We start from the raw sequence: 11,939 nt of genomic DNA, 5'->3' as shown, positions 1-11,939 counted from the left end.
TGTAATATATTTGTTTGATGATGATACCGAAAATATTGTTTGTTTTTATCTATTTTATCTAGAAAATTTCTAACGATTATACTCGTTCAGGCCCACCGATTCTGAGTTTTTAAATAAAAAATAAATGATTTTATAATTACAAAAATTTCATTCAACAATTTTAATCTCATTTATGAGCCAAAAAAGGTTCGATAATCTTAGTCAAGACAAGGCACGTCTTGAGTCAAGTAAACGTCGTGTTAGCCAAGACAAGGCTCGACTTAAGACCATGTCGAACTCAAGTCAAAGCATTTTTACTCGGGTAGCCGTAAAATTTGAATAAAAAATTACTTTTTAAATATCACCCTCTTAAGATAGTATGTAAAAAAATCAATCTCTGGTTGAATTTAAAAAAAAAGAGCTATCTTTAAATGAAATAATTCCTTATATGCTAAATAAATTAAAAATTTTTTAATCATACCGATGCGGAGATAATTAATGTCAAAGTTGACTCCTTTAACATGTAATTCATGAACAGTGCATACGTAATCTTCACATTTGAATTTATAGTAATTAAACGCACTGGTAGAGAAATTAAAAAAATGTCGGTAACAGTGCTGCTTGAAAATACAAATTTAAAAAAAATATATCAAGTTTTTCCGCCGTGTAGTTTCATAGATAACATAACCACACAAAAAAAAGTGTGCGGATCTGGTAACAAGACACACGTATTTCTATGGATTTTGTGGCGCTGAATTCAAGTTCGGTATCAAAAATCACCCATCACGTCATGGTTGAGCCATAACCTCAAAAAATGACGAAAAATCATGCACTGAGGCAAATGAATTTCAAAATAATGACAGTGAAGCAAATTTTCACTTCAAAAACATATCGACAACTGTGAAGGATCAACCCTTGTCTGATATCAACTTATTTAACATAACTTTACCCAACAGAACACGACCTCACCTAACCTGAATTAACAGAAATTTATTGAACTACACGTAAAGCTCTGGAAGCATATTTTCCCAGTAGCAAATGTGTGCTACATAGAATGGGTCAACTCGAGCCTAACCTAGAAATAAATCTAACCTAGCCTAACCTAACCTAACCTCACAAAACACAATTAAACTCATTGTGTTGTCCCGTTGTGTTTGCGGTACCGTTTCATTCAGCTTCGGCTTAACCTACATAGAGGTTTAACCTATCCTAACCTAACAAAACCTGACCTAATCTAACCTAGCCGAATGAAATTCAACCACACGTGTAGCTGTGTAAGCGTACGGTTCTCAGTCTTAAATGTGTGCTATATTTAATAGGTTAATTGAAATGGAGTCAATTCTACCTATAGTTCTAATTTTCTCCAAATGAGTAATGTGCGTCTAAATTTTTAACCACCTGTAGTACAATGAAATGAATTTTATTGTGTTACAACGGGAACACTTAAGTTAAGTTGTTGCGTTAAGCAAAACTTCGTTAGGTTCTGTTAAGCTAGATTCATTTGTAGGTTAAGATCGAGTTAACCTATTAAATATAGTACACATTTAAGACTGAGAACCGTACGCTTACATAGTTACACGTGCGGTTGAATTTCATTCAGCTAGGTTAAGTTAGGTCAGGTTTTGTTAGGTTAGGATAGGGTAAACCTCTATGTAGGTTAAGCCGAAGCTGAATGAAACGGTACCGCAAACACAACGGGAGAACACAATGAGTTAAATTGTGTTACGTGAAGTTAAGTTAGGTTTTTTTAGGTTAGGATAGGTTTGACCTCTTTGCAGGTTAAGCCCAAGCTGATTCAAACGGTACCGCAAACACAACAGGACAACACAATCAGTTTAATTGTGTTTCGTGAGGTTAGGTTAGGTAAGGTTAGGCTAGGTTAGATTTATTTCTAGGTTATGCTCGAGTTGACCCATTCGATGTAGCACACATTTACTACTGGGAAAATATGCTTCCAGAGCTTTACGTGTAGTTCAATAAATTTCTGTTAATTCAGGTTAGGTGAGGTCAGGTTCTGTTGGGTAAAGTTATGTTAAATAAGTTGATATCAGGCAAGGGTTGATCCTTCACAGTTGTCGACATGTTTTTGAAGTGAAAATTTGCATCACTGGCATTATTTTGAAATTTATTTGTCTCAGTGCATGATTTTTCGTCCTTTTTTGAGGTTGTGGCTCAACCATGAGGTGATGGGTGATTTTTGATACGGAATTTGAATTCAGCGCCCCAAAATCCATAGGAATACGTGTGTCTTGTTACCAGATCCGCACACTTTTTTTTGTGTGGCTGTGTAATTCAATGAAAAACATTGAAATTTTAGTCACTTTCAAACTGATAAACATAAAAGTATCACATAGCAGCAACATTGTTCCCTCTCTCCAGCTTATCTGCTGTACCAAGCTATTAAAACGCATATGACAGTTGATCCGCCATGGTTAGGTTTTAATTGCGACGTTGCCCGATCTACGAACCTGCCGCTGGCATAGTAGTGGTAACTATACTTTTACACACATACTACGAATTCTATGCCAGTAGCGCATTGAAATCTTCACCATGCGGTTCCGTGAAATTTTTTCAATGTAGTATGGCTTGACGGCGTCCCACGGAACTCTACTATTTGTACGGGGATGGGATTTACATACAACCTTAAGTCTGTTTTATAGGGCTCCAAAAAGGCCCTGAGTGAAAAATGGGATTTTGCGACCAATAATAAATTAATTTTTTTCAAAATACAGTCTAACTCTTTAATAGTCCTTCCTTTTATAGGCCTTCCGAGAATCGACGCCGCGGATAGGTGTAGGAGGAGATGCGCGGGATGCCCGGGGTCTGCGGCTGTCACTCAGGTGAGCAGTCAGGCGTGAACAAACAAAAGCGGAGCAGGCTATAACGAGTTAGTTCCTACCCACCGTCAACCACAAAATCGGTGCTTTAGAAGAGTCTCACTGTATTTATTCAAGCCATGACTAATTATTTATAACAATATTCTTATAGAGTCATGCTAGAAACTTACAGTTTTTGATAAAAATGTATCACTTTTTGTCCACTTTTCAATTATAACGAGGTAGTTATTGATTGCAGTTCACAAATATAATTGTTTAAGCAATTAATTATCATTAATTAATGCAAGGTTTAAGCTTCCTTTTGAATTTTTAGTTGAGAACAAACAATAAATATTAATATTATCAATAATTTAAACAAAAAAGCTTTCAGCAAACTACTTCAAGGAAGATTTACATTTAACATCATCCATATAAAAAATATGAAAAATATTTTAAATATCTGTTTTATTCCAGAAAAATGTTTCCACAAAAATGACAGTGATTGTTTGGAAAAATTCTCTCTCTAATGTTTAATTATTATTTATTCTTAACTAAAGGGCTAAAGTAAACCTAAAACTTTCCGAAAAACAATAACTTCAAACAAGTATCTAAGAGAAGATAAAAAAAAAATATATATTTTTTTAACATTATGTTTATAACTTTGCATTAATCATTGTCTCACTAAGTAAAAAGTGGATAAATATGTAAAAATTTCAGAAAAAAATGTAACTGCCTAGCATTACTATAGCAAAAGAAAGTTATAAGCAATTAAAACTTGTTTACACAATTATATTTATTAGATTTCATTAATGTCAGGAAAAATCATTAGGTGTTTTCGGAACGGCCCCATAGTTATACAAGATATCTAATTGATAACAATAATAATTCATTTAAATAATTTTCTGTGTTAAATTGACTTAATTATTACTCCTATATAAGTAAAAAGCGAAGAAAAAGTTTAATATTTCAGAAAAAAACGCAATTTTCTAGCATTATTCAAAGAAAATCTGTCAAAAAATAATAATAACTTCTTTGTACAATTATGTTTGTCAAATTGTATTAATTATTATCCCAATAAGTGAAATGAGGATAAAAAGTTAAGAGAAAACCACAACTATCTAGCATTGCTCTCAGAGAAGATAGTTCTAAACCATAGTAAATTGTTTAAGCAATTATTAATGTTAACCTTGAATAATTATTACCTTACTCTAAGTAAAAAGCTAAAAAAGTGGTAAATTTAAGAAAAAACTGTAACTTTCTAACATTGTCCAAGTAGAATAATATTGAAAATAATAATAAATGGTTTATAAAATTATGTTTGTTAATTTAAATTAATGATTACCTCACTTTAATTGAAATGTCAACAAAAAGTGGAAAATTTATGGAAAAACTGTCATTTTTCAGAATTATTCTAAGATATTAGAATTATAAATAATAATAAATAGTTTAAACAACATTTATGTCCGATTTAATTGATTTTTGCCTCGCTATATCTAAAGAGTTGAAAATAATTGGAAGATTTTGGAAAAACTGCGACTTCCTATCTCTATTCTATTAAGAGAAATTTGCTGAAAATAGAAAATGTTGTAAACAGTTCACATAAACATCTAGTTATTAGTATAAAGTAGTAGTTAATGTATTAGAATCAATTTTTATTTAAAAAGCCGCAAAAAATCATAATTAGCGCCAAAAATGAGCAAAACCCAATTTTTAACTTTTCGGTATTTTTGGGACCCATCCAAAAGACTCGGAGTCTCAACTCGATTAAACTAATATTGTCAATTTTGAATAAAATTAAAAAAAAACGTATTTTTTAAACGTATTTTTTTTAAACGTATTTTTTCATATATGTTGAACACTATTATAGCAAATGTATATGTGACAGTCTTCGAAGAAATGGACCTAATGTGCGGTACCCGCGTGGGGTAAGAGTGGTTCAACATTGGGTCAATGTTGACCCACGGTCGCCCCATGTTCGTCCCATGGTTCTGAACAATGGCTCAAGCTTTAGACCAGCTTCATAGGCGTCGAAAAGGGCTAGCATCATGCATGTGTCATAAAAAAGTATATTTTTTTAACCAGTATCTTGAAAAATCGAGAAAAGTTACTTTAATAATGTTCCTAGTAAACAATTACCCAAATTCCAAAAAAATAATTTTGTTTCAAAATTCTTCTGATAAATTGAATGGATGATGTTACTATTTGAAAATTTTCTAAAGTCCAATAAAAGTAATAAAAACTCAAGAGAACAGAAGTAAACTGTGTCGATCTTCTGGGATTTCACAAAATACAATGAAAGTCATTTTTTTGTAATTCTCTTGTAAAATTAAGTAAATTATGTCTGTATACACAAATTTTGTAAATTCGAATATTTTTTTCGATATTTTTTTTCTCTTCAACAATTCAATTAAAAAAGCGAAAAAATACAAGTAAATTTTGTACATTTCAAACATTTATCGGGGTCCAATAAAAGTACATTTTCCCTTAAAAATCCTCTTGAAAAATCCAGAAATAAGGTAAACCGACCATTACTGGAAGAGTTACGAAAACCTAACCTACATAAACACAATGTTTAAATGGTGAATTGTAATGTTTTGTAGAAAGATCGTTATAACAAGTGGCTAACATATTATGCTATTGATTAGAAAAAAATACGTTGTTAATTTTATACTTAATTAATATAAATCCATATTTCTGATTTCATATGTCCTGAAGTAGAATAGATTATTATAAATCATAAGACATTTATTTTTCTTTATTTAAAAAAAATAAAATTCATATCTTAATGTTATCAGTTTGCTTAAAACATAACTTTTTATTTTTCATCTTTTGAATAACGGGTAAATAAAAAAGTATAACTATAAATTAACATCCCAATAACTCAAATTGGCCATTTTCAGAAGAAATGCAATAATCTATAATATTAAATTCCAATGAATTTTCCACATAGAGTAGACATTTTGAACCCGAAAATATACATTTTCAATAAAAAGGTTAATTCTCAATCTAATACGCCAATCTCTAAAAAGCTGTCGAATTTTGAAATAGAAAAGACTAATTTGCTGCCAAAAAGATGAATTCTCATTAAAAAATAGAATAGTTTATATTTCAACCAAAAAATGTTTGATTTATAAATTAAAAACCGTCGAATTCATTCCAAAAAATGATTTTTCACATACATAATTTGACTTGTAAGGAATTAAGACAAAATTTCTACCAAAAAAGATGAATTTTCAACGAAGAAAGATTTTTCATTGAAAAAACAAAAAAAATATTGCAAATAAGTTCTTGAATTTTCAACCAAAATAACATAATTTTCAGACTCAAAAATATGAATTTTCAACAAAAAAGTTAATTGTTAACCAAATACATTAATTCTCTATAAAATTCTTGAATTTTCGAGCCAAAAACAAGAGTTTTTTGCAAGAAAGTTATATTGTTAACTCGGAAATATGAATTTTCAACAATAAAGTTAATTGACAGCCAAACATTCAACTTTTCAAGAAAATCATGAAATTGTTACAAAATAGTATAATTTTTTCCCGAGTAGTTGAATTTTTTAGCAAAAAGGTGAATTCTTATAAAAAAATATGATAGTTGATATTTCAACCAAGAAAGATTTCAATTACAAATTAAAAGCAGTTGAATTAATTAAAAAAACTAATTTTAAATAAAACTGTTAAAGCCTCAGCATAAACAGATTAATTTTTAACCAAACAGTTACATTTTTCTTACGAAAGATGAAATTTATAATAAAAGAGATAAATTTTCCTAAAAAACAGATGACTTTTCAACAAAATTAGTTGAAATTTTAATTAAAACAGATTTTTCAATCAAGAAAGAAAAAAAATGCCAACTAATCAGTTGAATTTTTAAGTAAATTTATCATTTTAAATTGTATTACTATTATTAATATTTAATATTAATCTAGAATGTTAAATGTTATTGCATACTTATTGATTTGTATTTAAAAGTTAAATTTAGGAGTAACTATAGAATGACTTACCTAAGAAGTTGGCAGAATTTGAAGTTTGAATTACAGGTTGCAATAAATTACTTTTAACTTCTTTTTTAGAATTAATAAACGATTCAACGGAAAGCGTAGAGCTCATATATAATATTTTCAATATGTCACTATAACAAAATATTGCTTTGAAGTACAAAAAAGTGGCAAATTTCGTAGCAGTTCATTCACAGATTTTGAGGACTAATTTTTGTTATTTTTTACCAAATGCATAACATGTAAAAACAAATAAATCCATAAGTACTTTATAAATGCTAGAAAATTTTTACTTTTATGATTTATGTTAGAATATAAAAGATACTCCACGATATTTATTATTGTCCCAGTATTGCACATACTTTTTCCGTTGTCCCAGTAGTGGTCGGTTTACCTTATTGAGTAAATTATGATCTTCTAAACAATTTTCGGATCGTTCAATAAAAGAAAATATTTATCCACTAATCCTTTCTGCCATTAGCCATGCTTGAGCCATTGTTCAGAAGCATGGGACGAACATGGGACGACCGTGGGTGAACATTGCCTCAATCTTGAACCACGCTTACCCCACGCCTAATCAACGCTTACCCCACGCTTATCCCAATGCTAAGCCATGTTAAACCATGGTTCACTAATTGAACCTTTTCAACGCCGGTAGCTTCATTTTACAGCACTGAAAAAACGATATTCTAATTTTAAGAATTTGCCACTGAGTTAAAGAATATTTGCAACTTGAATAAGCGACAAGAATATATTCTTAATACAAGATGGAGGCCCTCTTACCTTATGAATATATATTCTTTTTAAATTATTCCTGTCTATACGATAATAATGTATCTTTAATTGAAAAGTAAACACATTGTGAACATCAAAGCCAGAAATAATTATACTGTTAAATTAAGTAAGTAAAAAATGTATAGGTTAAAAACTCTTTTTCCAATTGAAAATTAGATCGTACTAACCACATTTTGACACATTTTCATGAAAGATGTTTAATTATTTGTATGTTGTACTTGCCACTTTTCTTTAAAGCGAAACGCTAAATGACCAAAATTAAAAAAAAAAAAAAACACAAAGAAACTGGTCTGAAAGCCCGTGGTACGAAAAGTTAAAAGAAATTATTAAAGTGAGCATGGTGCATTTTCCTTTGCGCATTTATTGTCCCCAATAATATTCTCATTTTAAGAATATTTTCTCTCTTTGGTTAGAATATGCCTGTAAGAATATGATACTCTTCATATTAGAATATCGTTTTTTTGTTGAGGAGAAACGATTAAAGGGGGGTGGTCCAACACAGGAACTTTATTTCCAGTTTAATAAAAATTGAAATTTTTCAGATGGGTAATAATATTTTTTATTATGAAAAAGCAAATAAAAAAACTATCGATTGGTGTGAAAAACTAAAAATCTACTTTTTTCGCGTTAGGACCCTTTCTCCGCGGACGGTCAGATATTATATTAATTTCTGTATCTCGGTGAGGGACTGCTTCTTCAGATATTACAAAGTAAAGTACAAAATTTATTTTTCATACACTGAGAGACTTTTTGTAGAATAAATGATAAAAATCAATGAGAATTTAGTATAATATTGTTTTAAAAGAGGGAAAACAGGGTTTGGGTATCAAAAATTAATATAACGGTTTTCTGTCAAAACATGAACTCTTATAAAACTTGCGAGAATTTAAAATTCACTATATTGAAGTTAGAAAGTGAAGTTAAAACGATTCATACATTTTATTTGAAAGAGCGAAAACCTCGTTTGAAGTTGCCATACAAAGCAAATGAGAATCTCAAACGATTATATGAAAAATAACTTACTCCAGCAAAAGATTTAGCCTTCAGAAGGAGGAACTAAATACACAAATTAAAAAAAAAAAAAAAATACATAAACTTGCGTAAAATTATTATTTTTATTATTATAATATAATGAAATAATAATATAATGTAAAATCGTGCAATATATGATATCACGATTTTGCGCTATTATAATGCGATAATGAAAAATCGGAACTGCTGCGGCGAGATTCGAACCTAACTTACCTAAAAAACACTAACGTATTCCCTGACAACTAAACCCCACGGCTAACTTACATTATGGAATATTTGGCAAAAATCTCGGCTAACCGGGGTCGCTTGAAAACTCAGTGAATTATGATTTTTAATGATTAAATTTATTTCTTATAAAACACATTTTCTTAACGGAACTGATAATATTCTTGTATGAATAATATTCTCTAATTTTCTATCTCAGTAATTCAGTATAATAAACTTGAGTGCATTTAGATGTAATATTTTATAAATTGTACTCATTAAATTAAATCTTATTACCTTACTGTATAAATTTCGTGAGAGAGAATTCCTAATGTTTTAAATCCCATAGTAAATGAATTAATTTAAAATAGAAAATTTAACTTTTATTAAAAATGTTGTGAATGATAATCTTTCGGCTCGATCGGAAAATGGCGGAAACAATCGAGCAGCATGAAAAATCAAGAATAATTATTTCATAGTTTGCTATGCGTCTCAGATTTCTGCCAACTTCATATTGACAGTATTAATGCCTAAAATACGTTTTCGAGGTTATGATACTAACTATTCTTTTTATTCAAATTATTTTTCGAAAACTTAGTAAGAAGAATATCATTTCTTCATAGTGTTAATTCTTGAAATCGAGATTCATAATATTTCATATTTAGAATACTACTTTGTCGTCTTCGTGTTTTTAAAATTCATTTATTTCATTAATTCGAAAAAAAGGTCTCTCAGTGTAATAACTCAATATTTGTTCCTTCTTGGGCATTAATCCTTATTCGCAGCTGTGCTGAAAATTGTATTACAGTCAAATCTCGAAATTAAGCACGGTTTCGGGCATTGCTACAGGGCAGTGCGAACCTTTTCTGGTGGATTCCTAGGCATGACGTAAGGTCGTAAGACGTAACATGATGCAACTTATGCGCGGAGCGAGGGGCTAATCACTCTCAAATCAGTGTAAACGTTAAAATTTAACGCCTCCCTTACTGACGTTATTGACATTAAAAAGGACGCACGCGCCTTATTCGCTTTAACTGAAACCGTCATACTACAAATCGCGTAAACTCATGGTGTGAATACAGTGATAGCACTATGCAGCGATCTGACTTCTAGCGGACGGTCCTTATGAGCGCTATTTACACTAACTGCAGTAACCGCGAGCAGTGACTCTATTATCTTCCTTATACGAGTCCTTATATTTATTATTTCATATATTTGAGAAATTATTTGAGTTTGATTTCCTATTAGTATTATCGTCGAGATTTTCGTGTATTGTTCCTTTTATTAATAATATATCTGTAAACTAACTTGTAAATATATGCAATTTGTTTTTCGGAACGAGGATGAATCATTCTGACTTCCAGCTCGATGAAATAATTATAATTATAATTTCAAATTAATATTTTCGACGGTCCATTAATCTAGCACCTCCAGAACCGAATTTCGAAATTCTTCATAGCTCAGAATTTTGGTCTTTCTTTAGATTTTTTTGTGCGCTATATAAAATTTTTTGACTCTTACTTTTTTCAAAAAATTAGTTTTCTTGTGGAGGTGTTGTTACCTTACGTAAACCTAGCACTTCCACGTCCAAAAATACAAAATAATAAAAATCCAATTACACCTGAATTTTGGGTGAACATTCAAATAAGCAAATGAATTAATTGGCAATAAATCAATTGTTCAATTGAAGTAATCAAATTTTCAGTGAAAGAAAAATTTTCATAATATAGAAAACCAATATTAAAAAAGCAGTTACATTTTCAGAGTTATAAATAAAATGATGAATTTGTAACTAGAATAATAATATTTTCGACAAGAAAATAAATTTACAACTGGGAGGATTGATTTCTTCCAACTAAGGTGAATTTGCATTTAAGAAGATTAATTGTAAACAAAAAATTTGATAATTAAATTTTCAGGTGAAACAATGTTTAATCAAGCTAATACGTAATTTACTCAATTGCAATGTTAAAATTTATTTCAAAAATTAAATTTTTTTTTTTAATTTGAATTTTAAAGCACAAGAAAAAACTATTAATTATGAGGAAATGAAATGCACTTCCCGCACAAAATTAAAACTCAGGACAATTCCTGGATTTTCCCGGATTTTTTCAAGTTCCTGGACGATTCTCGGGATTCCTTAAATTTCCGCACAGTAGAAATCCTGTCATTGTATTTCTATTCATCAATAATTGATTATTACTTTATTAGACTTGAATACTTGATCGATGGTTTCCATTTTTTCATTTTAAAAAATCAGAATGAACAAATACACAAAAACTAGTAATTATGTCTTACTCCCAGGCAAATGTTGTGATTTTTGCTTTATTTTTCAACGTTACATATTCTGCGAAATTGATTATAATTAGCTAATTACTCTCTAAATATTTCAAAATAGTACGAGATACAAATTCATACAGTTTAGACACAGCTTTTTCATTGACGCGTTTTTCCCCTTCAAAATATTAGAAATACTCTGCAGTTGATCAACTGCTGTGCCGCGTGACGTCACGTCGACTCGTTTGTACACGCAAAGGGTCGCTTTATGAGACAGCGCGATACACTATTTTCGTTATTTCGTACGTTATTCACGTTCCGAACACTATTTTCATTCTCGTCCTTAAATTTGCATTCGAGTTACGGAAAATACCTTATTTTCTTTACGCTTCTTACTGATCTTTCTGAATAACGAGTTACATTAAACCTCGCATTAAACTCGCAATGATTCCGTATCGTCTTCATTATTTACAGTAATTCTTTACATTAATTCCACTGATTCGAGAGTGATTTGTCCCTCGGCGCGGAGCGTACGTCCTTCCTGATTGTTTGTTATGCTTCACTGAGCAAGCCTTCCTTGCTCCGCGCATCGCCATATTCCGAAGCCAGAAGTTCTAGGAATACCATACACTGACGATGCTAATCTCCAGAGATAAGTTACACCATTAAGCCATTTCCCTTTCGGGGTAGGCGTGACTCGCTCGGTAGGGGAAAAGAGTAGTGCGTGGAAGGGCTAGAGATTTTTCAGATTGATCCAGAATTCTCGTGCTATTTAAGTAAATAACACGTTCGTTCCGCAACACTGCTCCGACCCAGGTTGCTGATCAATCTCTCTA

General features: G+C 30.6%; 1 protein-coding gene across 3 annotated transcripts in view; it reads left to right on the top strand.

Moving 5' to 3' along the window:
• LOC117172389 (CD63 antigen-like) overlaps positions 1 to 11,939 on the top strand; it is a 523,259-nt gene that overhangs the window by 224,269 nt on the left and 287,051 nt on the right. For 2 of the 3 annotated variants that reach the window (XR_004467018.1, XR_004467019.1), the window contains exon 2: positions 2,743 to 2,819. The gene's annotated coding sequence lies outside the window, so the exon portion shown is untranslated. Of the gene's footprint in view, positions 1 to 2,727; positions 3,025 to 11,939 lie in introns of those variants that run through there. The other variant, XM_033360254.1, reaches the window with a different exon arrangement.

The sequence above is a fragment of the Belonocnema kinseyi genome, chromosome 5 (assembly GCF_010883055.1).
Source record: "Belonocnema kinseyi isolate 2016_QV_RU_SX_M_011 chromosome 5, B_treatae_v1, whole genome shotgun sequence".
Taxonomy (NCBI): domain Eukaryota; kingdom Metazoa; phylum Arthropoda; class Insecta; order Hymenoptera; family Cynipidae; genus Belonocnema; species Belonocnema kinseyi.
This window is presented reverse-complemented; position numbering and strand designations above follow the sequence as displayed.